Source organism: Miniopterus schreibersii (assembly GCF_964146895.1).
Source record: "Miniopterus schreibersii genome assembly, chromosome: 10".
NCBI classification, from domain to species: Eukaryota; Metazoa; Chordata; class Mammalia; order Chiroptera; family Miniopteridae; genus Miniopterus; species Miniopterus schreibersii.
This window is the reverse complement of record NC_138110.1, coordinates 53253796-53275668: the sequence shown is the minus strand read 5'-3', so window position 1 is coordinate 53275668 and position 21873 is coordinate 53253796. Positions and strand designations below refer to the sequence as shown.

The following is a 21873-nucleotide window of genomic DNA, read 5'->3' as shown; positions in this document are numbered from 1 at the left end:
CGATTGCGGTCCTAGAGCGTGCTTTATAAGTCCATATCAAAGCCATAAACCCTGGGCTGCCATAAATTCCTCCGGCCTTGGTTCCTCCACCTCATCAACCCTTTGCCCCAGTTAATCTCAAATCTCAGCCTGGGCTGCCAGAGCCTGGTTTCCATTTCAGTTGCAAAACATCAGCTTGGGAGACAAGCAGCAAATCCTATTATTCCCATTTTAGAGGTGATGAAACCAAGGATTGGAGAGGTGAAGGCGCTTGTCCAAGGCACATAGCTAGAGAGCAGTTGAGCCAGGATTTGAACCCATGCTTCTCCCAACCAACCCATATGGCCTCACTGAGAACGCGGGATTTGACCCCCCACAAATGTTGCTCCTCCAGCCGTGGTACTAGAAGCTTTTCACCCCATTATCCCAAATGGAACCCCGTTACTCAAAGAGCAGGGATGAGAAATGAAAGGAACTCTGGGTGATAGATAGGCGGCGTGAGGAACCAAAGGAAGTTCCACGCAGTGTGAATGACCTGTTGTCCCAAATCGGTGGCATTGCTGTCCTCCTCCTTTTGTGGAACCCAGGTCACCTTTGATCTACTTTCTAGAATCAGTGTGTCATATGTAAATTCCAAGAGGTGACCTAAGAGAGCTGAATCACAGGATCCTGTGCAGCTGTCTGATGATGGTGGAGTGAAACCCAAATCCCAATGCCCAAGGCAACATTTATTGACCTCTTTCTCTTTGTCAAGCTTTATTGGACATACTTTAATCCCCACAACAACCCCCTAGTCAGCTATTCTTGTTCTGTTTTATGAATGAGAACCCCAAGGCTCGGAAGAAGGAAGGAACTTGACCAAGGTCCATAGCCGGTGCAACAGCTGAACTTCAAAGGCCCGTTGTCTGGCTCCAGGGGCCACCACGATGGAGCTGGGGGGGGGGGGGGGCACTGATGAGTCAGTCACTGCATGGTGGGCACAGAAGTAGTGTGAGCTGTGGGAAGTTCGTCATTTGGCAAATGGTGATGGGCAAAGCGTCCCGGGGATTATGAAGAACCAGTACCACCAGGTGCCTCCCCCTTGGCACTTAGAATTTTCACTTGTAGAAGAAAATAACTAGCAGCTGAATATTAAGAGCCAAGGGGGTGAGGGTGACAGCTGTGAAGATGGTGGTGGATTGAGGAAGGGAGCGATACTGCGCCTGAGAGTGGTGTGCAAGTACAGGAGGATTCGGAGGCGCCAGCAAGGTAGAGAAAAGACAGAATGGGGGGCTGAGGAGAGAGAACGGGCAGTAAGCTGGGCAGGGAGCAGGGAGGGCAGAGGCCAGCGCGCGCCCACCTTCAGCCACCGCACACACCACTCGGCCCTCTCCGTACCCGAGGGCCACTGTGCCTTCCGATACTTAATATTTACCTTTAAATCAATTCACACTTCTTGCCTTTACACTGGTCACTGACATAGATGGAAAACCAGGATCACTCGCTATAAATAGGAGGTGATGAAAAACTGAAATGAAAACAATATTCTTAAAGGGCAGCCAGATAGGATCGCCTGGGAAAGCTCTGCTGTTTCTTCCTCAAACGGGAAATTGACAGGTGTTTCGAGGGATGTTAAAGCCCATGCTATCCAATGGGGACTTTCTCCTTAAAGTTTCCAGAAGGAAGTGAGACCTATAAAGAGACAGGCTTTGGGGATAATGTCATTTAATACCATCCCTGTGTATCCCGAAAATCACTCAGCATGCCACGGAAGTCGTCATCCCACACCTCGATGCGCGATACGGCGGCTGAGGGCAAGAAACCAGACGCCAAAGGCTACCTATGATATAATTCCATCTATTATGATATTCTAGAAAAGTACAACTCTAGAGACAGATACTGTGGTTGTGGGGGACAGGGATGGGGCTTGGGGGGGTGAGTAATACTCTGTATCTTGGCTGCAGCGGTGGTTACCTGACCAGATACATTTGCCAAAACTTGGAGAACCATACAATATAAAAGGTGAGCTTTAGTGTATGAAAATTATACCTTAATAAAAAACATGAAAGAAAAAAAGCCAAATAGTTGAGTGAGCTTATTTAAAGAGGGAGTGTAACCTGCAGAGAGATGTAGGTGAGGACTTCACTCTGGGCCACTCCACCATTCAGGTAGACAGAGAAAGGAGCAAACACAGGTAAGGTGAGTTGATGGGGAGGAAAGGGATTTGAGCAGTGTTGGTTGCAGTCCTACTACGTGCTAAGTGTGTCGGCACACTCATCGTGCGTGGCCACCTCAGTGAGACTGTGAGGGGGGTTAAATGAATTGTCCTTGTTTCCCAGATGAGAGAAAGTGAGTTGCCCTGGGTCCACACAGACCATAAAGGTGGCAAAGTGAGGGGATCCATACCGGCGTGCCCTACACTCTATTACCTGTCTGTGAAATGAGTAAACAAACAAGCGAATGAACGAATGAATGAATGAATGAATGAACTAAAAATCTAATAAATATCACTGTGCTCCAGGTACTGAGGTTTCACCAGCAGGTTCAAGCTGAGGATATGAGAACGTGGTATATTTAGAGAAGGCAGGCCATAAAACTTGTTCCGTTCCCCTCCTTGTGCAACACTCAGCCCCTCCCCCTGTGGCTCTGAAATTGCTCCCCAGCCTTGGGAAGGGCTCCCCAGGCTTATCTCAGGGGAGAGTGGAACTGTAAAAGTCTTTATGGCTTTGAGATCATGTCTGGCAGGGGCAGTGATTGTCGCCATAAACCTGAGTGGGCCCTGCGAGGGCGATACCCTGGGCCACGAGAATCATGGCACAGTTGAGCAACACCAAGGGGCCGCCACTGCTGAGTCAGGCACTTTGGGGCCTGTGGTGAGAGACCGTCATAGGTTTATTTCATCCTTGAATAAATCCCCAGAGGCAGCAATGATCGTGATATTCTAAAAATTCTATGATGCATTTTTTTCCACATTAAGATATCTCTGAAATTAGGATGTGTCTTTAAATCAATGGCATCCCATCATCGCCGTCATTTAGATCAGGTGGCAGTCATGACCTGTTTGGTTCTGGGTGTTATTTTCAGTGGCCTCACTGGATAACTGCACCCTATGTGTGTTTCATCCTGGCTGCTTCCTGAAAACCTTGTGTTGATACCTTCTGATAAAAGAAAGAGAGCCCCAAGGTCAAACCTGCAGGATAGGAGTAAGAGGGTTGGAAGAAAATCCAGGAGGCCATAGTGGTGCAAAGCTTTTGGTGGCGTAGAGGACAATATTGTGTAGAAAATGTGGACAAGGAAGATTCTGAGTGGAAAAAGGATCTAGATCCACTGGATGCTGACCGTGACCAACTCAGCTAAAATATATGAGGCTCTTTAGGCTATATGATCTTTGTTGCAATTATTTAAATGTGCTGGTGTAGCGTGAAAGCAGCCATAAGTAATATGCAAGTGATTGGGCATGGCTGAGTTCTAATAAAACTTTATTTACAAAAGCAGGCAGCAGGCTAGACTTGTCCAAGGACTGTAGTTTGCTGACCCCTGCTCTAACTTATTGCCTTGTTTGCTTTTCTTCATTGTGCTTCCAGTTATCTGAAATTATCTATTTATTTGTACATCGATTTATTGTTTTCCTCTACACACACACACCCACTCATCCCAAGGCTGTCAACTCTAAGAGCAGAGACTTTGTCAGTCTTGTTCAGCATTGTTGTGGTAACCAGCCTCCAAGATAGTCCCTGATGAGCCCGCGTCCTGGTACCGACACCACTGTGTAGTCCTCTCTTAAACGGAATAGGGTTGTCCTGTGTAATCACTAGGCCATTGTGGAAATGAAGGAGTGTGACTAAGTGAGGCTACAAAAAGCACGACGGGTTCCATCTCGCCATATGACTTGCTGCGAGGAAACCAGCAGCTATGTTGTAAGGACACTCAAGCAGCCTTGTGCCACTTTGAAAGTGGATCCTCCAGGCCCTGCCAAGCCTTCAGGTGACCATGGCCCTGGATGACTGTAACCTCATGAGAGACCCATCTAGCTCAGCCACTCCTGAAGTCCTACCACACAAAACCTGTGAGATTATAAAGTGTTTGTTGTTTTAAGTCAGGATAATTTGTTATACAGCCACAGATAAAATACAGTTGGCCAGCATATTGTCTGGTACATACTATGTACTCAATAAGAAGTGGTTAATGAATAAGTTAGGTGCTCAATGCATATTATAGGAGGACACATCATAAAAATAGGTATTTGAAAGGCAATGTAATATTACATAAGTATTTGTGAAAATAGAAGTTAAATGGGCAAAGTTGAGTATTACCTAATCCACTAATAGTACAAGATGCCTCTACAAGAATTCTTCCAACATTGAGATCCTAAGCTTCTGGGATTCTCAGTTTCTGTGTTTCTAGTACTTTCTAAGTTTATGATGATATGATCCTGAGATTTTAGGTTTATGTTTCACAAAGTCCATGATTCTAAACTTTTGTAATTCTAATGTATTATGATTCATTTATCAATACATATTGATTTAGCAACGCTTTTCTGCCCTGCACAATGCCAGGAGCTAGGGATTCATTCAGTAGAGAATCCCTATCTGCCCATGTCCCCATCTGCCCTGTGGCTGATGGGGACATGGGCAAGCACATGGGCATATACGATACACAGTGACTCTGTCATGCGCAGAGACACAGGATCTGGGAAGAGGTGCAGGGGGAGAAGCACCAACCCAGCCTCCTTGGGAGGGGTATCAGCAGAAACGGCTTCCCAGTGGAGACAGGGAGAGAGAGCATTCCACCCAAAGAAGGGGGCGCTGGTGTACACTGTGTTCCAAGTGGAAGAAACAGCAAGTGCAAAGGTCCAGGGGTTAGGGAGGGGGAGTGAGTGTGTGGCATACCTGGTGAACTAAAATGAGGTCGATGTGAATTGGTGTAAAGTTGGGAGGGGGTGCCAGAGAGAGGCAGAGTGGCAAGAGACTATGACCAGATGACAGAGGGCCTTATAAATCTGGTAAAGGGGTTTGAACTTTACCCTGAGGGCAAAGGGGAGCCAATGAAGGGTTTTAAGGGGAAGAGTAACACAGTCTGCTTAAAGTTGAAAATATGCCTCTAGCTGCTGCATGCAGGTTTGGAAGGGAGACCAGAGAGGAGGCTGGAACAAGACTCCAGGTGAGAGAAAAAGAGGCCTGAATGGATGGGAGATGGGCTTGAGAGAGATATTTCATCAGTGGTGTGGTGATCAGGTGGGGGTTGATTATACTAGTATTATACAGGTTTGTGAGCCCCAGACTCCTGGATGTCATAATTCTAAGATTCTATGATTCTGTGTTCAACACTCCATAATTTTTGGTACAAAATTCCCATTGATATCACTATACCTTATGATCCCTGACCTCACAGTGCCCTGCATCCCTCCTTTCTGAGTTTGGGGTTTCCTTGTTTGCAAAGTAGGGATCATTAACACCTTCCTTGCAGAGCAGCCAGGGAGTGAGAGCTGGTGTGTGGTCAGCACCTGTACAAAGCAGGTGGTCCGGCCCTGTAAGCATGTTTGTCCTAAGTGCTGGGCACACAGGCATGGTCAGGAAGGAACTGGGTCTTGAGAGAATGAGAGAGGTCAGAATGGAAGAACAGAGGTAAGCAAGAGCCCTGTGCTTGTCTGTTCCTGGTGACTTGAGTTGCTCTGGCCTCTGGGCTTCTGGCTGGGCATCTGGGGCCCAGATTTGGTGGTTTGCTTTTAGGCACTGGCAAGTTTGCTTTCAGGGTTTGCTGTGGGGATCCCCAAATCTGTAGCCTGCTGGCCTTCTCAGCTCCTCTTCTGGTCTTAAACTCCCCAAGGGCTGTAAACACTAGCTGGGGGTAGTCAGGAAAGATCTGCCTCTCCCTGGGCAGGTCTGAGCCATGCCAAGTGCCACACAGTTGCTTGGATGAACCCAGCTGCTCCCAACCCAGCCCCCCCTCAAGGCCAAACCACAGGCAACTGTTCTGGTGGCTTAGAGAAGAGCAGGTCTTTGGAGACAGAAACCTCACTCGTCTCCCCAAAACAACAACATATAGTCCCCAGAACACACCCAAGGCTAATGTGTGCTCCTGTGTTACAATCTGCTTCTTGCCAGTGATTCCGCTTTAATTCAGTTTAATCCACAAAATGTCAATTGAACAACACAATGGTGGGCCCACCCCACAGAGCTGGCTGGGCCCTGGGACACTCATTCCTTGACTGGAGGAGAAAATGAGAAAGTGCGTGGGGTGTGTCTAAAACTACACGGTGTTTAGCAAAGGGTTGGGCTTAGAGTCCAAGGCCAGAGTTCTCAGCCTATTTCTTTGCACACAGTAGGAGCTCTACAAATATCACTCCCATTAAGTCAAGTTAGGAGTTCAAGTGATGTATGTCATACACTAGCATTTACTGTCAGTTGCATTGATTGTTTCTAGAAGGTGATAAAAGGCTGGAGACAAAGGTGGCCTCTGGGGAGGGGAGGGGAGTAGCTGGGGTCAGGGGAGGGAGGAAGACCTACTTTTCATTTTATGCCCTTTTGTACTTTTTAAATGTTTTATTTTCACCAAGTGCATGTAGAACAGAGTCAATCAATCAAACAAACAATCCTAATTAAATAAACAGTTAAGTGAGCCAGGCATTTTGTAACTCCTTTGTACCTGCTGTTCCCTCCGGTGGAAACACCCTTTCCCGGTTTCTCCATCTGGAAAACTCTTACACAAGTTACAAGGCTAAACTCAGATGTCCTATGTCTGGGGACCACCTCCCTGTGATGGCGATTCTCGCGTGCCCTTGACTGCCCAGCTCTGCGCCCCAGGGGGCACCCATGCCTCCTGACTCCTGTTGGATTTTGTCAAAATGAGGAGCCGATGGGAGATTGCAGGACAGGATGAGACAGAAGCAGGGATGTTTATGCCAGGCACCCCTCCCGGTTTTTCCTTAATCTTGGCAGGGCCTGCATTTCTCCATGGCCTCACCGCCTGTCTTGGCCTCACTGGGGCAGAACCAGCTATGTCCAGGAGCAGTAACACTGTTCCCTCCCTTGCCCCTTCAGGATTTGGGACTTGGGGCTCCCCATTGTTTCTAGCCCCTGGGCGCCTCTCCACTCCTTGAAGTTTCCCTTAGCTAGTCCCTGCCTCTGTAAACACTCCCTCCATTAAATTCACTTCACTTAAGCCAGTGGTTCTCACACAGGGGTGATTTCATCCCTCAAGGGACATCCCTAGTGGGTGGAGGCCAGGGATGCTGCTAAACACCCTACAACGAGCAGGACAGTCCCCTACATCAGAAGATTATTTGGCCCCAAATGTCAATGGCGGTGAGATTAAGAAACCGCGACTTAAACCTTTGTGATGCCAGCTGCTCTCTGCCTGGACCCCGACAGTTCATGGCTGGGGGACCGAGGCGCCCACCGCCCTCTCTGCACTGTGGTGTGATCTGCTCCTGCAAACACCTGCTGCTGGCTCCCTCCTGACGGCACAGAGATGAAAAGGCCCAATCTTTGCCGTCAAACCACACACTGTGCAGGGGTATGACCCTGGTGACCTAGGTCCCCCACCAGACTTGAGTCCTGTGTCATTCGCTGCTTAGTCCCAGGAGTAAGCTGTCAACAGACATTTGCTGATTGAGCTAAAAAAAAAAAAAAAAGAAAGAAATCCATCAACAATGTCTAAAACAAGCTGCAGAGACTAGACTCAGTGGCTAAACAGGACTCAGGGAACCCGGGCGGTTTTCCCGGGCAGAAGTTCCAAGGAAGCCATGATCAGGCAAATACAGAATGAATGATAGTGCCCTGGGGTACGGGTGTGTGGGCCGGGCAGAAGGCAAGAAGTGGTCTCATCTCTCAAACAGGTATCGTAGTAGATCCCACCTCCTAAGACTATTATGAGAATAAAATCAGTGGAAAGCATTCTGTGTGTTGCCTTGGACTTGGCTAATAAAAAATAAACAGTAGCCATCAGCTATCCAGAGGAAGTGATGGAGGAGAGGCATCAAGGCCGGGGCTGGGGGAAAGCTCTGCCACTAACATGGGGCTGCTTTGCACCCCTGTGCCTCAGTTGCCCAGACTGTGAAATGGAGATTGTGTAGGCAAGATCAGTGCTTTGCAGAAATTGTGTCATAAGGGATGCTTTAGGGGTTGCCCATGTGTTGCAAATATTATTTTCAAAGTCAGATCTATGATTTAATTAAAGTAAAAGGACAGTTTGTTAAATTACACTGAGATATAACAGTCAGGAAGGCCTCCTGTGACCAATTCATCCTATTTTGCCTGTGACTTTTCCAGTTTTAGCAGTGAAATTCCTGAAAATCCTCAGTCTTGGGCAAATTGAGATGGCTGGTCACCCTAGCAGGTCGGAGGATCAGCCTGCTCACATAATTTTTAAAATAATAAATAGCTAACCTATGTTGAATACATATTTTGTGCCTGGTTCTTCTCTGATAACTAGTTCTATTATCTTCATAAGAATCCAGTGAGGTAAATATTACTAGCATCACCCTTTGTACAGTGGCATAGAGAGGTTCTGAAATTGCTGGAGGTCACACAGCTCCTGAGTAATAGAGCCAGGATTTGATTTCAGGCCGTCTGGGCCCAGAGTGCCCATATTTAACCAGGATCTCTACTATACATTGGAATATATTTTAAAACATCTTTCGAAATAGTAATAATGATAATAATAACATTTCAAGCACTCAAATATGCATTCCAAAGTTTAACCCAGTGGCAACAACTTACCTTCTGACTTGGGCTGTGAGATCTACCTGTTGTTGTGTAGACCTCAGAATAAAGCATTTTGGGCCACCTCTGCTGAATTAAAGGTGGACTGGAAGACTTAAATGTTTCCAGGGCCAGGTGGGCAATATTGGTGAGCGAGGCAAGCCTGGTTGTAATATAACAGGGAGTGGTGGGGGCTGTGGCAAAATGGGAATGGAATGCACGTTCTAAGAAAGGGCAGCCAGGACTCAACTCCAGGCACTTGGATTTGGGGGCCCAGAAATGGCAGATCTTCCAAGAGAAGCCAGACATCCATCTTTAACAGCAACTAATTCAGTGAAAACAAAACAAAAACACAAGGCATGTGAAATAAAACTTATGTGTTGGCCAAGTCTAGTCCCTCTCCCTTATCACCCCCCACGAACTATTAAAAAGTCCCACTATCTGAAGTTGTGGTATGTTCATGCAATGGGACACTGCGCAAAAGTGAGAATGAATGAACTGTAGCTATAAAAAACACGGGTGACTGTCCATAGGCAGGTACAAGTGAGTACACCCTGCGCACCCCGTTTCTATAAAGTTCAATGACCGACGGAATTAATCAAGGCGGTTAGGAGACAGGACCGTGGTTACTCTGGGGGGGGAGGTAGTGAGAGACTGGAAGAGGGCACGAGGGGGGCTTCTCGGGGCTGGCCAGGCGCTATGCCAGTGGGTGGTGTTCTCTTTGTGATGAGTATTGAGCTGTCTGTCCACTTAGGTGTGCATTTTTTTAAATGTGTTACATATTTTTAAATTATATAAAAATTTGAAATGCAGATACACAGAGACTGTTACCATTGGAAATATTTCTCTGGATGAAGCAAGATTTCGTTTGGATATATAAAAAATCTAAATGCTGAGATAATTGGACTCAGAGGCTGACTTCCCCCTGGCAGCGTCTGAGGGCTCGGCTGGAGAAAGCGCCCGTTTGAAACTGTGGTGCTGGACAGCCAGCCTTGTCTTTCTCGATGACGGCTTTGTGTAACATCTGTGTTGAAGGTTGTCTGCCTTGCTGGCCTCTTTCGCCCAAGTTTTTAGGTATTTAAAGTTATAAAATAACTTTCTATACATTTTCCACATCAGGCTTTCATGGGGAAAGGATTTCACAGCTAAGAACATCTGAGAATCCTAAGGATGATTCAAAAAGCCCTCGTATCAGAAGCAGGCTCCAAATGGCAGGGTGGATTTGGGGTGATTCACCTGCCAAGGTTGGGTGGGAGGGGAGCGCCCGTGGGGGAGGAGGGAGCACTTAGGAGCCCGCTGCAGCCCTTTCTCAAAGGGTGTGTCCCCGCGCACAAAGGGCCTTTTCATCCCGCCAGCCATCTCCTCAGCAAACACGTCCCAAGTGCCCCCTCTGTGCCAGGTTGCAGGGTGCAACCCAATCATCGCGAAGACGGCCAGGGGACCCTCGCTGGCCTCCACCCCACCTCCCAAACAACCCAGGTCGACCCCTTCTCAACACCCCCATACTTCCATCCCGGCCCCTGTCTTTACCACCCCCGCTGCACAGTTGTCATCTCAGTGGTCTTCCTGCCCCACTCAGATCCCTAAATCCATTCTCCACAGTATTTTTATAGAACACAAATCAAAAGACACTCACCCTACCCCCAACTTGGAAGTTTTACCCAGGCCACATAGAGAAACATCCAAATTCCTTCCTTTGGCTTACTGGCCCCACATCGCCCACCCTGATCCCCTCTGCTTTCCCTTCTCTCCCTCCAGTAATGCTGGTCCAGCCTCAGGGCCTTTGCCCTGCTGTTCCCTCTGCTTGGACTCCCTCTTCTCCCACATCGGCGAATAGCTGCTGCTTCTTGTGATTCAGATGCCACCACAAATGTCACCCACTCTCAAGAAGCTGGCAACACAGAGGCCTCTCTGGAGGAAGAGTGGAAATCTAGAAAAAAGGTGGGGGCAGGCAGGGAGGAGCAACTGCATGACATTGTGCGCCGCCTGAATTTTGTACCTGGTACATATTCAAATAAATTATTAATTTAAACAGAAGTGTCTCCTTGGAGATGACTTTCTAGAAAACAACCTTCCTCATTTACTTCCTCTTGCGGTGTCTTAATTTTCCCTTATGAAATGCTTAATACAGTTTGTAATTGCCTTGGGTTTTTTGTTTTTCATCTCTTTTTTTAAAAAAATATGCTTTATTGATTTCAGAGAGAGGAAAGGGGAGGGAGAGAGAGAGAGAAAGAGAAACATCACTGATGAGAGAGTCATTGATCAGCTGCCTCCTGCACGCCCCCTACTGGGGATCGAGCCTGCAACCTGGGCATGTGCCCTGACCGGGAATTGAACCGTGACCTTCTGGATCATAGGTTGATGCTCAACTGCTGAGCCACACTGGCTGGGCTTCATCTCTTTTTAGTTTATAGTCTACCTCTCTTTCATGAGGACAGGGACTTTGCCTATCTTATCTACCACCTAGCACAGTCCTGGCACATAGTTATACATATTTAGTGAATAAGTGAAAAAAAGAAGGGAAGGGGGAAGAAAAGACATCTGAGATGATAATGGAGAGTTAACCAGGCAAAGCTGGGGGTGGGAGGGTTGGGCTTAGTATCAAGCAGAGTTAGAAGTGTGAGGACCTGAAGAAGGCCAGGCTGATGAGACTGGAGATACTAGAGCAAGGGAGTGAGGCAGGCAAGATTATGCCCATTTTGCATACGAGGAATCTAAAGTTCAGAGAGGGCAAGATACTTGCCCCAGTCATCCATCAGGACAGAGTCTCAGTTTAGAATCCAGGTCCCAATTCAAGTTTATATAGAACCTCACAGTTACTGAGCACCTATCTGTACTAGCTTGTGAGGTGGGTACTATTATTACTTTCTCATTTGACTGATGAAGAAACTGAGGCACAGAGAGGTTGAGTGACTTGCCCTAGGCCACACCACTCAGAAGTAGCTGGGCCTACGGTCTTTCCCTGGTTACTGATGGTTTCCAGTTTCCACCTCCTGATTCTCCTACAGCCTCTGGCCTCACACAAAGCCCCAGCCTGGACCCCAAAGAGGTTATGAGTCAAACCCTGACCCTCTCTGGAGTTTTGGGCAAAGTAAAAAGAAAAATTCCCTGAAACCTTCTGGGGCCTGGATTCCCCCAACTCCAAACAGAAAGAGAGCACAAGTAGCCCTGTTTGCAAGGCTGCTGTGAGAAAAAAGTGATAAAAAATAATTATGGAACTCGTAAGTGATAAAAATAACTGTAGCACTCCTGGCAAACAGTCTGAGCTATAGAGATACTAATGATAGCAGGAATTTATGGCCCTGTGGGCCCCAGCCTTTTGGAGGGTAGGGTGATAGGAGCTGGGGTCACAAGTGGGGTCACAGGCAGAAAACTCCCAGCAGCCCCTTCCTGGAGGGAGGCTTGAGCCCCTCTCCTATCAACCTGGGCTGTGATTTCTGATTTCCAGGACTTTCAGACGGCTATGCCCCCTAGGCCAATGGGCCACTGTTAGGCATCCATTTGGTTGCCTTTGTCTTGTGTCTATAGCTGCTTGTCTTTCTAGAAACCTGTATACTACTAACTCTTTATAGTAGCTTGGCTCGTTCATTAATCCTCAGGGCCCTAGGGGAAGGCAAGGAAGGCACAGTGATTCATTCGTCCTGTAGCCAGTGGACATTTATTGAGGGATTACTCTGTGCCAGGGGCCTTCCTGGGAGGAAGGTGATGACTTGACACCTTAACTCGCACAGAGTCACAGAGTGCTCTGAGGTGGTGAGGGGACATCAGGGCTGGACCCTGGGTCTCCAACTCCAAAGACCATCATCTCACCACCACAGAAAAGACTGAGCCCTGGCTGTGTGGCTCAGTTGGTTGGAGAGTCGTCCTCCAAAACGCTGCAGGTTCGATTCCCGGTCAGGGCACATACACAGGTTGCAGGTTGGATTCCCAGTTGGGGCACATACAGGAGGCAACCCATCGATGTTTCTCTTTCACATTGCTTTTCCTTTTTTCTCTCCCTTCCTCTCTCTAAAAATCAATAAACATATCCTCAGGTGAAGATAAAAAAATAAAAAAATAAAAAGACTGGGAGTGGATTGTCCCTACAAGTGTTCACAGCTAATTCTTAAAGACATAAAAAACCCATTCTAAGTGCTATTTTCTGTTTTGTTTTTTTAAAAGATACAAACAAAACCTACATATCACAAAAGCTGAAATAATGCAGAGAGGTACAAAGAATGTTCAAAACACTGACATTTTACCACCCAGAGAAAAACCACCCTGAGCAAAGGTAGCAGAGCTAAGTGGCCAAGAGCACAGCCTCCGAGGCCAAAGTGCGCAGGTCCCTGTGCCAGCCTGCAAGCCAGCCATGCCACATGAAGAGCATCAACTCTCCTCTGCCTCAGGATCTCCAACCTGCAACATCTCCTCATGGAAGGCCCTGCTGCACGGGCCTGCGAGCAGCGCTGAGCAAGGTAACTGCCCACCGAGCGCTTAGCACAGCCCCACGCAGGGGAAGCGCTGCTGCAGCGAATCCCTCCCAGACACGCTCCGCACGCGCTCCCCCTGCTTGTGGTTTTATTTTATTTTTTATAAATATGTTTTTATTGATTTCAGAGAGAAGAAGGGAGAGAGAGAGAAACATCAATGAGAGAGCCATTGACCAGCTGCCTCCTGCACGCCCCCCACTGGGGATGGAGCCCTGACCGGGAATCCCACCGTGACCTCCAGGTTCGTGGATCAAAGCTCAGCCACTGAGCCACGCTGGCCAGGCTGCTTGTGGTTTTAGAACCTGATTATTAAATATGTTTAGCAAGATAGTCTAGGCATCTTTCCATGTCTCTAAGCTTATTTATGTAAGTCAGGTTTTGATTTAAGAGCTGAGCAGCTTGCTGCTTCAGGAGCCCCCTCCTCACTGCAGATCCTCACTAGCACCCTTTAGAAGGCAGTTTATTTTCTGCCCGTATCTGCTTTCTGCAGATCTCTAAGGCAAACCTGTAGAAACTAGGACTCACAGGTAGCAAGTAACTTGCCCAGGGCCACAAAGCTGGGACTTGAACCTCCAACTTCTGGACTCTAGAGGCAGAGCTCAAGGCTGAAAAATAAGCACTGAGAAACCCTAGAGGGTTTTGAGGTCAGGTGGGCCTGACTTTGAATTCCTGTTCTGCCAGTACTAGTTGTGTTCCCTTGGGCCAGTCCCTCCACCTTCCTGAGCATCGGTTTTCCCTTCTGTGAAATGGGGATGCTGATCCCCACCAATGGTACAAGGAATAAATACACTGAGGTGCACTCATGGATTAGAACACAATGCAGCAATGGGAAAGACTAAGCTCCCATAGTGACAACATGGGTGAGTCTCACAATTATATCGAATGGAGCTGGGTACAAAGGACTACTAGAGCAGCCAGGCAAAATATAGAATGAATTTCTATATTTTAGAAAATACAGAAAAAATAATGACTTTCAAATAAACAATTTTTTTGGTATAAGTATGTCCCATGGGACATTCAAATTTAACTGGCATCCTGGATTTTTGTGTGCTAAACCTGGTAACCCTAAATATTATATATGTATGACTCAAAAACAAGTGAAATGAATAAATGGTGATAGAAGTCAGGATAGTGGTTGCCTTGGGTGGGGGTGGGGGTGAGTGGAAAGAGTGTTTAAAAAGTTATATATCTTCAAAACCATAAATTCATAGCTACAGACAACAGAATGGTGGCTACCAGAGGGGAAGGAGGGGGGAATGAAGAGGGTAAAGGGGTCAAACACAAGGTGACAGAAGGAGACTAGACTTTAGGTGGTGAGCATGCAATAGAGTATACAGATATTGCGTACTAGAGTTGCACACCCGAAATTTATATAATGTTATTAACCAATGTTACCCTAATAAATTTAGTTTTTTAAAAATTTAAAGTTATGTATCTTGATGTGGGCAGGGCTACCTGTGTGTGTACACTCGCAACAATTCACCAAGTTGTACACTTAATCGTTGTACATTTTATAAGATTTGTGAATTTTGACTCCTTAAGATATATATTTTAAAAATTCTAAAGGGCATTACACCCTATCTATAAAATCTTTAGTAACAGTATCTAACTGATGGGGTACTTGGAAAGATAAAAGGAGATAAGGTTGTGAGTCTCTTAGCACATTTTAGGAGCTCATAGTAAAAAGATCATGAATGGGAACCAATGTTAAATGTAACAGCAACGTCCATATTAAAATAATAATAATGGTTATCAATCACCTTTGCTGACTGATTGGAGTGCCCTCGAGTGACTACATTTTGTCATAGCACCTCAGTCACTGCAAAGAATATCCCAAGCTTGGAGTCTCGATTCCAAAGAACAAGTCTTTGTTTTTCTTTTGCTCCAGGACCACGAAAGAAAGTACCAAAATCCACATGAGACCAGCGGGTCCCAAGTCCAAGTCCCGCCCTGCCCAGGATGTCCCCCTGCAGTGCATCAGAGGAAGGCAGAAGGGACCGCACAGCCTCCCTCTGACTCACGGTTGAAGCACAATCGTGAACATTATATTGTTTCACAGGAACTCAGACGATAATATTTGCAAGTAGCATTGGGCGGGCTACAAAATGCCTTCACATTAATAATAATCACACCCGGCTTTCGTTGAGCGCTTCCTGTGTGCAGACGCCATGCTGAGAAATGTATGTCTATTTTTTTCCCTTTAATCTTTAAAATGACTTTAAAATATATTATTTTGTAGTCTGCTCCCCCCCCCCTCCACCCAACAGTACACTTTGGGCATCTTTCCATGTCAATAAATATAGCTGAGGCGGTAAGTACTTGATTCAAAGGCTGAGAAACTTAAACAGTCAGCAGGCACTGCCAGGTGAAGATCAATAATAGTTAACATTTATTGAGTGCTTTATTACACACCAGGCCCTGTGCTAATTGTTTAACATGAACTGTCTCTTATTTGATCCTTAAGGCAATCTCGAGGGAGCTGCTATTATCATTCAGATGAGGAATCTGAGGCTCAAAGAGGTAAAGGGACCATCCAAGGTCAGACGGCTGGTGTAAGTCAAACCCAGGCTGGCCTAATTCAGGCACTGAGCTCTCAGGCAGCACATTTGAAGGACCATATAGGGGAGGATACAAGGGAAAGTCCCCAAGAGGAGAAAGGAGCCACTGACAAATCCTGAAGGCAGGCAAGAGGGTGGGGTGGGGGAAGCCACGGGGGAGGCAATTTCTAAAAAGCCACAGTCCGCAATGGAGGGGGACAGGAAGGCATCCTGGAGGTGCTGCAGTGTGGACTGACTTTATATCTCCAGCCAAGAAAGGAGGCCTTTGAATAACTTGCCAGCTCCTGAGTGGTTTCACATCAGATACATGGGTTCAAATCCTAATTGTGCTGCTCTCTAGTTTTTTAAAAAACAGCATTATTGAGGTATTACCGACATACAATGAACTACACCTATTTAAACTGCATAACTGGATGAGTTTGACATATGTACATACCCATGAGCCCATCACCACCACCAAGATGATGAACGTTTTCATCACCTCAAAAGTTTCCCGGCCCCCCTTTATCTTCATCTCCTGCTCACCCCTTCCCATTCCCAGGCAACCATAGTCACTACAAGTGAGTTTCTTCCACTGCAGATTACTTTCAATTTTCTGGAATTTTATAGAAATGGAAACATACAATTAGTACTTCCTTTTTCTGGCTTCTTTTATTGAGCATGATTATTTTGAGATGTATCCATGTATCAACAGTTTGTTCCTGTTTATTGCTAAGATATATATATAGGGTTTCCCAAAAAATGCATACACACACTCTGAATAATTATAAAGGCAATGTTTATAAAAATACATTTCATTTTCAAAATTGAGCTATCAGCTGTTAAAGTGTGTATACATTTTTTTGGGACACCCTGTATATATCACAGTTTACCCCATTCCCCTGTGGATGGACATTTTGCCCTAGTTTTTGGCTATTATAAATAAAGCTGCTGACAGCATTCATGTTCATATATTTGCACGGACTAGTGCTTTCATTACTCTTGGGCAAATATCTAGGAGTGTGATTGCTGGGTCTTATAAGCATATGTTTAACTTTTTAAAAAATATATCATTGATGTCAGAGAGAGAAAGGGAGAGGAAGAGAGAGAAACATCAATGATGAGAGAGTCATTGATCTTGGTCGGCTGCCTCCTACACGCTCCCCCACTGGTGATCAAGCCGGTAACCATGTGCCCTGACCGGGAATCAAACCTCGATCTCCTGGATCACAGGTCGATGCTCAACCGCCGAGCCCCTTCAGCCAGGCATATGTTTAACTTTTTAAGATGTTGCTGCAAACTATTTTCCAAACTAGTTGCACCACCTTACATTCCCACCAACAATGTCCCCATTATGCCCTTTGCACCCTTCTAAGAAGATGGCCACCAAAGGATTCCTGGTCTCTTCTTCCCATCATAGGACAGCTGTGGTCGAATGTGGGGTAATAATACATGAAGAGATTTGGGCCAAATGCTAGCAGCTGTGGCCTCTCACCATGCTTTTGAAAAGTTATCACTGCAGAACTTTCGAGCAACATTGTACAAGTCACATCCACCTCCCTGGGCCTCCGTTTTCTCCTGTCTTCATGGAGGTGACTGCACTACCCAACCAGGTTGGCATGAAGGCTGAGTGACATAGTGAATCTACAGAGCATTGCCGGGTCGACAGCCTGTGACTCCACAATCAAGGACCTGAAACTCCATCTCTGTGTGACTGTTTACAAGTGCTTTTGACTCTCTGGGTCTCAGTTTTCTCACCTCTCGAGAGCCCCTACTTGATAGCCTGTCTGTGAGGTTAGCTGGGTGAATACCTAGAAAGTGCTTAGCACAAGGCCTGGCATTTGGTAAGAAGTTGGTCCTGCTGGGTGTTAATAATACAATAGAGGGTGGCTGAGTGGGCTCTTAGGCTAGTGCTTGTGAGGCAGGGGGTGTGGCATCTCCACCTCTCCTTGTCGCCTACCATTCCCAGCCCTGTTTTGAAAATGCTTCGGCCCTGCTGGGATGTAGAGCGCCCGGGAACAGAAAGGATGGACTATACCTCCAAGCAGCATACTGACTCAGGTTAGAAAATCAATGTGTGACCAGAAAAACACAGCTGGGCTCCGCCTCTTCTGGGAAATCCACGCAGTCAGCCCCGGGCACGTTTTATCACACACTCAGCAAGGTGGACAGCTCTATTCTAGGTCCTGATTTTAAGGCTTATGAACAAAAGTCTGGCACACAGAAGTCTCTGGCTCCTTAAGGCACACCAGGCCCATGGATCACAAGCTTCACACGACCCTCCAGATGGGGTCAGGTATGTCTGGCACTTGCCAAGCTCCCGACTTCTCCCAGCCCTAGTCTGGACACTTCTCAAGCCAAGTCAGGCTCCGGACCACTGATTGGACAACCCGTGACCTCAGACTGGGTCAGATCCATCAGGTAAGCGTTTAAGAGCATGGAACAGTTTGTTCTTCAGAATCCCAAGGGCCGAAGAGTATGAACAGTTGTCATCCACAACTCAAACCCCCAACACTTCTATTTACTTACTTTGAACTTTGGGCAAGTTCTTCACCTCTCTGAGTTCGTTTCTCATCTATCAAATGCAGACTCACAAGTACCTCCACGTTCCAGGGCTGTGTGAGACTCGGGTGCGGAGTGTCGAGGGGTGGCACACACATTGGCAGGCACTCCATAAAGGGGAGTTATTATTTGTACAAACAGGGCCACTGGCCACCAAATTTAAAAAACAGTACCCAAGTATGGAGGTTCCTCAAAAAATTAAAAATGGAGCTGTCGTTTGACCCAGTGATTTCACTCCAAGGAATGTATCCTAAGAATCCTGAAACATTCATCAGAAAGGATATATGTACCCCGATGTTCATAGCAGCACAGTTTACAATAGCCAAGATCTGGAAACAGCCCAAGTGCCCATCAGTAGATGAGTGGATTAAAAAACTGTGGGACATTTACACCATGGAATACTACGTAGCTGTAAAGAAGAAGAATCTCGTACCCTTTGGGACAGTATGGATGGTCCTGGAGAATATTATGCTAAGTGAAATAAGCCAGGCAGTGAAAGACAAATATCACATGATCTCGCTTATATGTGGAATCTAAAGAACTTAATAAACTGACGAGCAGAATAGATTCAATAACATGGAAGCATAGTTGAGACTGACAAAATATCAGAGGGATGGAGGAGGGCGGGTGGGTGGAGGGGGAGAGAGTAACCAAAGAATTTATATGCATATATGCACAACCCAAGGACACGGACAATGGTGGGGAGAGTGACTGGGGAGGGGGAAGGAACGGGGGGGAAAGGGTCATTGGGGAGAAAAAGGGACATCTGTAATACTTTAAACAAAAATAAAAATTATAAAAAATAATAATAATAAAAAAATAAAAAACAGTACCCATATACATATATGGTGGATGAGAGTATGGGTCAGGGGGCCAGACTGCCTGGGTTTAAAATCTGACTGCTCCACCACTTTCAATGTGGCCACAGTTAACCTCTTTGAGTCTCAGTTTTCTTCTCTGTAAAATGGGAATAAAAACAATAAGGTTGTGACGATTCAGTTAGATTAGATGCGCTGAGAACGGTGCCTGGCATATAATAATCACTTAATAAATATCAATTATTTTTAATTAGTCACACAAGTTAGTAATGTTAGTAATGGGAGTGAAATCACACTGGTAAGGGTTTTTCACAGGATTAGCAGGGATGGGAACTCATATTTAGTGAGCACCTGCTATGTACCTGGTACTCCCAGAAGATACACACACACACACACACACACACAGTGAGGTACTTCTGTTTTCATTTTTAAAAACCTTTATATTATAGAACAAACCACGGATGCAGAAAATCATACAAATTAAATTTGTAACTCAGTAAATCATTTCAAGGCAACACCCTTGTAACCACCACCCAGGTCAAGAAATAGAATTTTGTCAGCCACCCAAGAGTCCCTCCATGTACCTATCCCAATCACAGCCCTTCCCCCGAAAGTAACCACTACCCTGACTTTTATAGTAATTATTTCCTTGCATTTCTTTATGGTTTAGTCATCTGAGTGTGCAATCCTAGACATTATAGATTAATTTTGCCAATTAAACACACACACATAATGTCTTTTAAGCCTCTTTCAATGCATAGGTTCTTCCCTCTATCTCTTTTCCTTGCAGTTTATCTGTTGAAGCACTCAGGCTGCTTGACCTGTAGTTTCTCAAAGTCTGAATTTTGTCACTTGCATCTTCATTGTACAGTTCAACTTGGCCCTTTGACCTCTGCGTTTCCTGCAAATTTGCAGCTGGATCAGACCCAGTTTCCACCCCTTTGGTATGATAGCAGGTGGTTCTGGGTTCTTTCATCAAGAATCATGTACATGGCTGGAGTTTTGCTTTTTTTTTTTTTAGCCAGAGACATGAATTTATTGCAGGTTGCAAAGTGGAAATAGTGTGTCTTTTTTTTTTTTTTTCATTTATTAGCTGTAATAATTTTTTAGATCCTTACCCAATATATTTTTATTGATTTTATTAGAGAAACAGGAAGGGAGAAACACTGATGCAAAAGAGAAACATTGAGATCCGTTGCCTCTAGTATGCGCCCAACCAGGGATGGAACCCTCAGCCTAGGTATGTGCCCTGACTGGGAATCAAACTTTTTGGTGTATGGGACGACACACCAACCAAGTGAGCCACGTGGCCAGGGCAATTAGCTGTAATAATTTTGTAAGAAAGTGCTTTTCTTTACCTATTATTTGGTTACCCAGTGGTACAATTCATATATAAAAAGTGGAATACTTGATTCTTTCCTTTTACTTACCCAGCTTTCAAGAATATAATTTGTTTGCATGCCATTTTCATAAGGTGATCGATCAGTTAGTGTTTTTGCTGAACATAAACTTTTTTCCTGGTTTTATGAACTCAGGGATTAAAACATATTTGATGAGTTTTAATCAATTGCAATTATCTTTATTGCAGCTGAAGTTATCTCATCTTCAGGTAGGTTTCTAAGTCTTTTTTAAAAAAAAATATGTTTTTATTGATTTCAGAGAGAGGAAGGGAGAGGGAGAGAGAGATAGAAACATCAGTGATGAGAGTCATTGATCAGCTGCCTCCTGCACGCCCCCTACCGGGGATTGAGCCTGCAGTACCTGCATGTGCCCTGACTGGGAATCCAACCATGCATGACCTCCTGGTTCATGGGTTATCGCTCAACCACTGAGCCTCGCCAGCCAGGCTCTAAGTCCTTTTGATGTGACCCTAGTGCCTTTGAGAGCTTCTTTGTTATCAAGTATGACAAGACATTCCAGGCTCGTCCTGTAGATTTCCTGCTACTGATCTGTAATCAGCAGTTTCTCCAAGAAATCACTTTATTTTTTTAAAATAGAAAATAGTATTTCAAGAGTAAAATCTGAGTGTTAGATATGCTTATGGCTACTAGATTAGTCATTGTTTCTAGGCCTTTCTAGCACATAGAAATAGGTATTTTATATATAAAGTATATATACTAATTCATATGTGTGCCTATGTGAATGTGTGTATACGTACATATACATTTCTTTTGAAAAACAAATCATCTCTTGAATTCATACTGATATTTCCAATGCAAATACAGCATCATGGGGCTTTTAATTAACCTCTTCTATATTACATCTGTAGCTTCTTTCTCCCATACAAGAGATAAATTGAAAGATTCTGTAATGACTGATGCTCACACACTCCAGCCGCTCACAGAAACCGTCATGCTTTTGAGGCCCTCTTGGGTCAGTTCCCATCTTCCTGGGACCTCTTGCCCCTGGGGTAGGGAAAGAAGAAAGAGCTTAAGGTCATCTCTTGGATACTCCTTTGGGTTCTGAGCCCTCCTGGACGACAGCATTTCTCTCCCTAGAAATAGCTTAGCGTCTTTACTCTGCCTGAAAGACGGACCTAGATTTCTCCCAAAGTCGTAGTTGCACAAAATACTATATATGTTGGTGGGTCTGGGGATTTTAATGGACCGGGGTTGGGGGCTAGTAGGACCTTTTTCAAGCTACCATTTCCATGAAGGGGACTTCAGGAACCCCCAAAGCATAAAAGAATTATAGGATGCTAATCCCGAAGTCTAGGTTTTAAAGCCCTTTACTTCATTGATTGCCAGTTTCCCTTTCATGAAAGTTTCCATAAATATGAGGATTTAATGAGACAATAAAAGTAAAACACCAGGCGCTCGGTAGTTAC

At 45.6% G+C, this 21873-nt stretch overlaps 1 long non-coding RNA gene across 1 annotated transcript; it reads left to right on the top strand.

Moving 5' to 3' along the window:
* The first annotated feature begins 5013 nt into the window (after positions 1–5013).
* On the top strand, positions 5014–18679 carry LOC308562953. The gene is made up of 4 exons (XR_013999701.1): positions 5014–5118; positions 12822–13114; positions 13257–13370; positions 15018–18679. It is a non-coding gene; the product is annotated as an uncharacterized lncRNA (long non-coding RNA).
* Positions 18680–21873: the final 3194 nt, after the last annotated feature.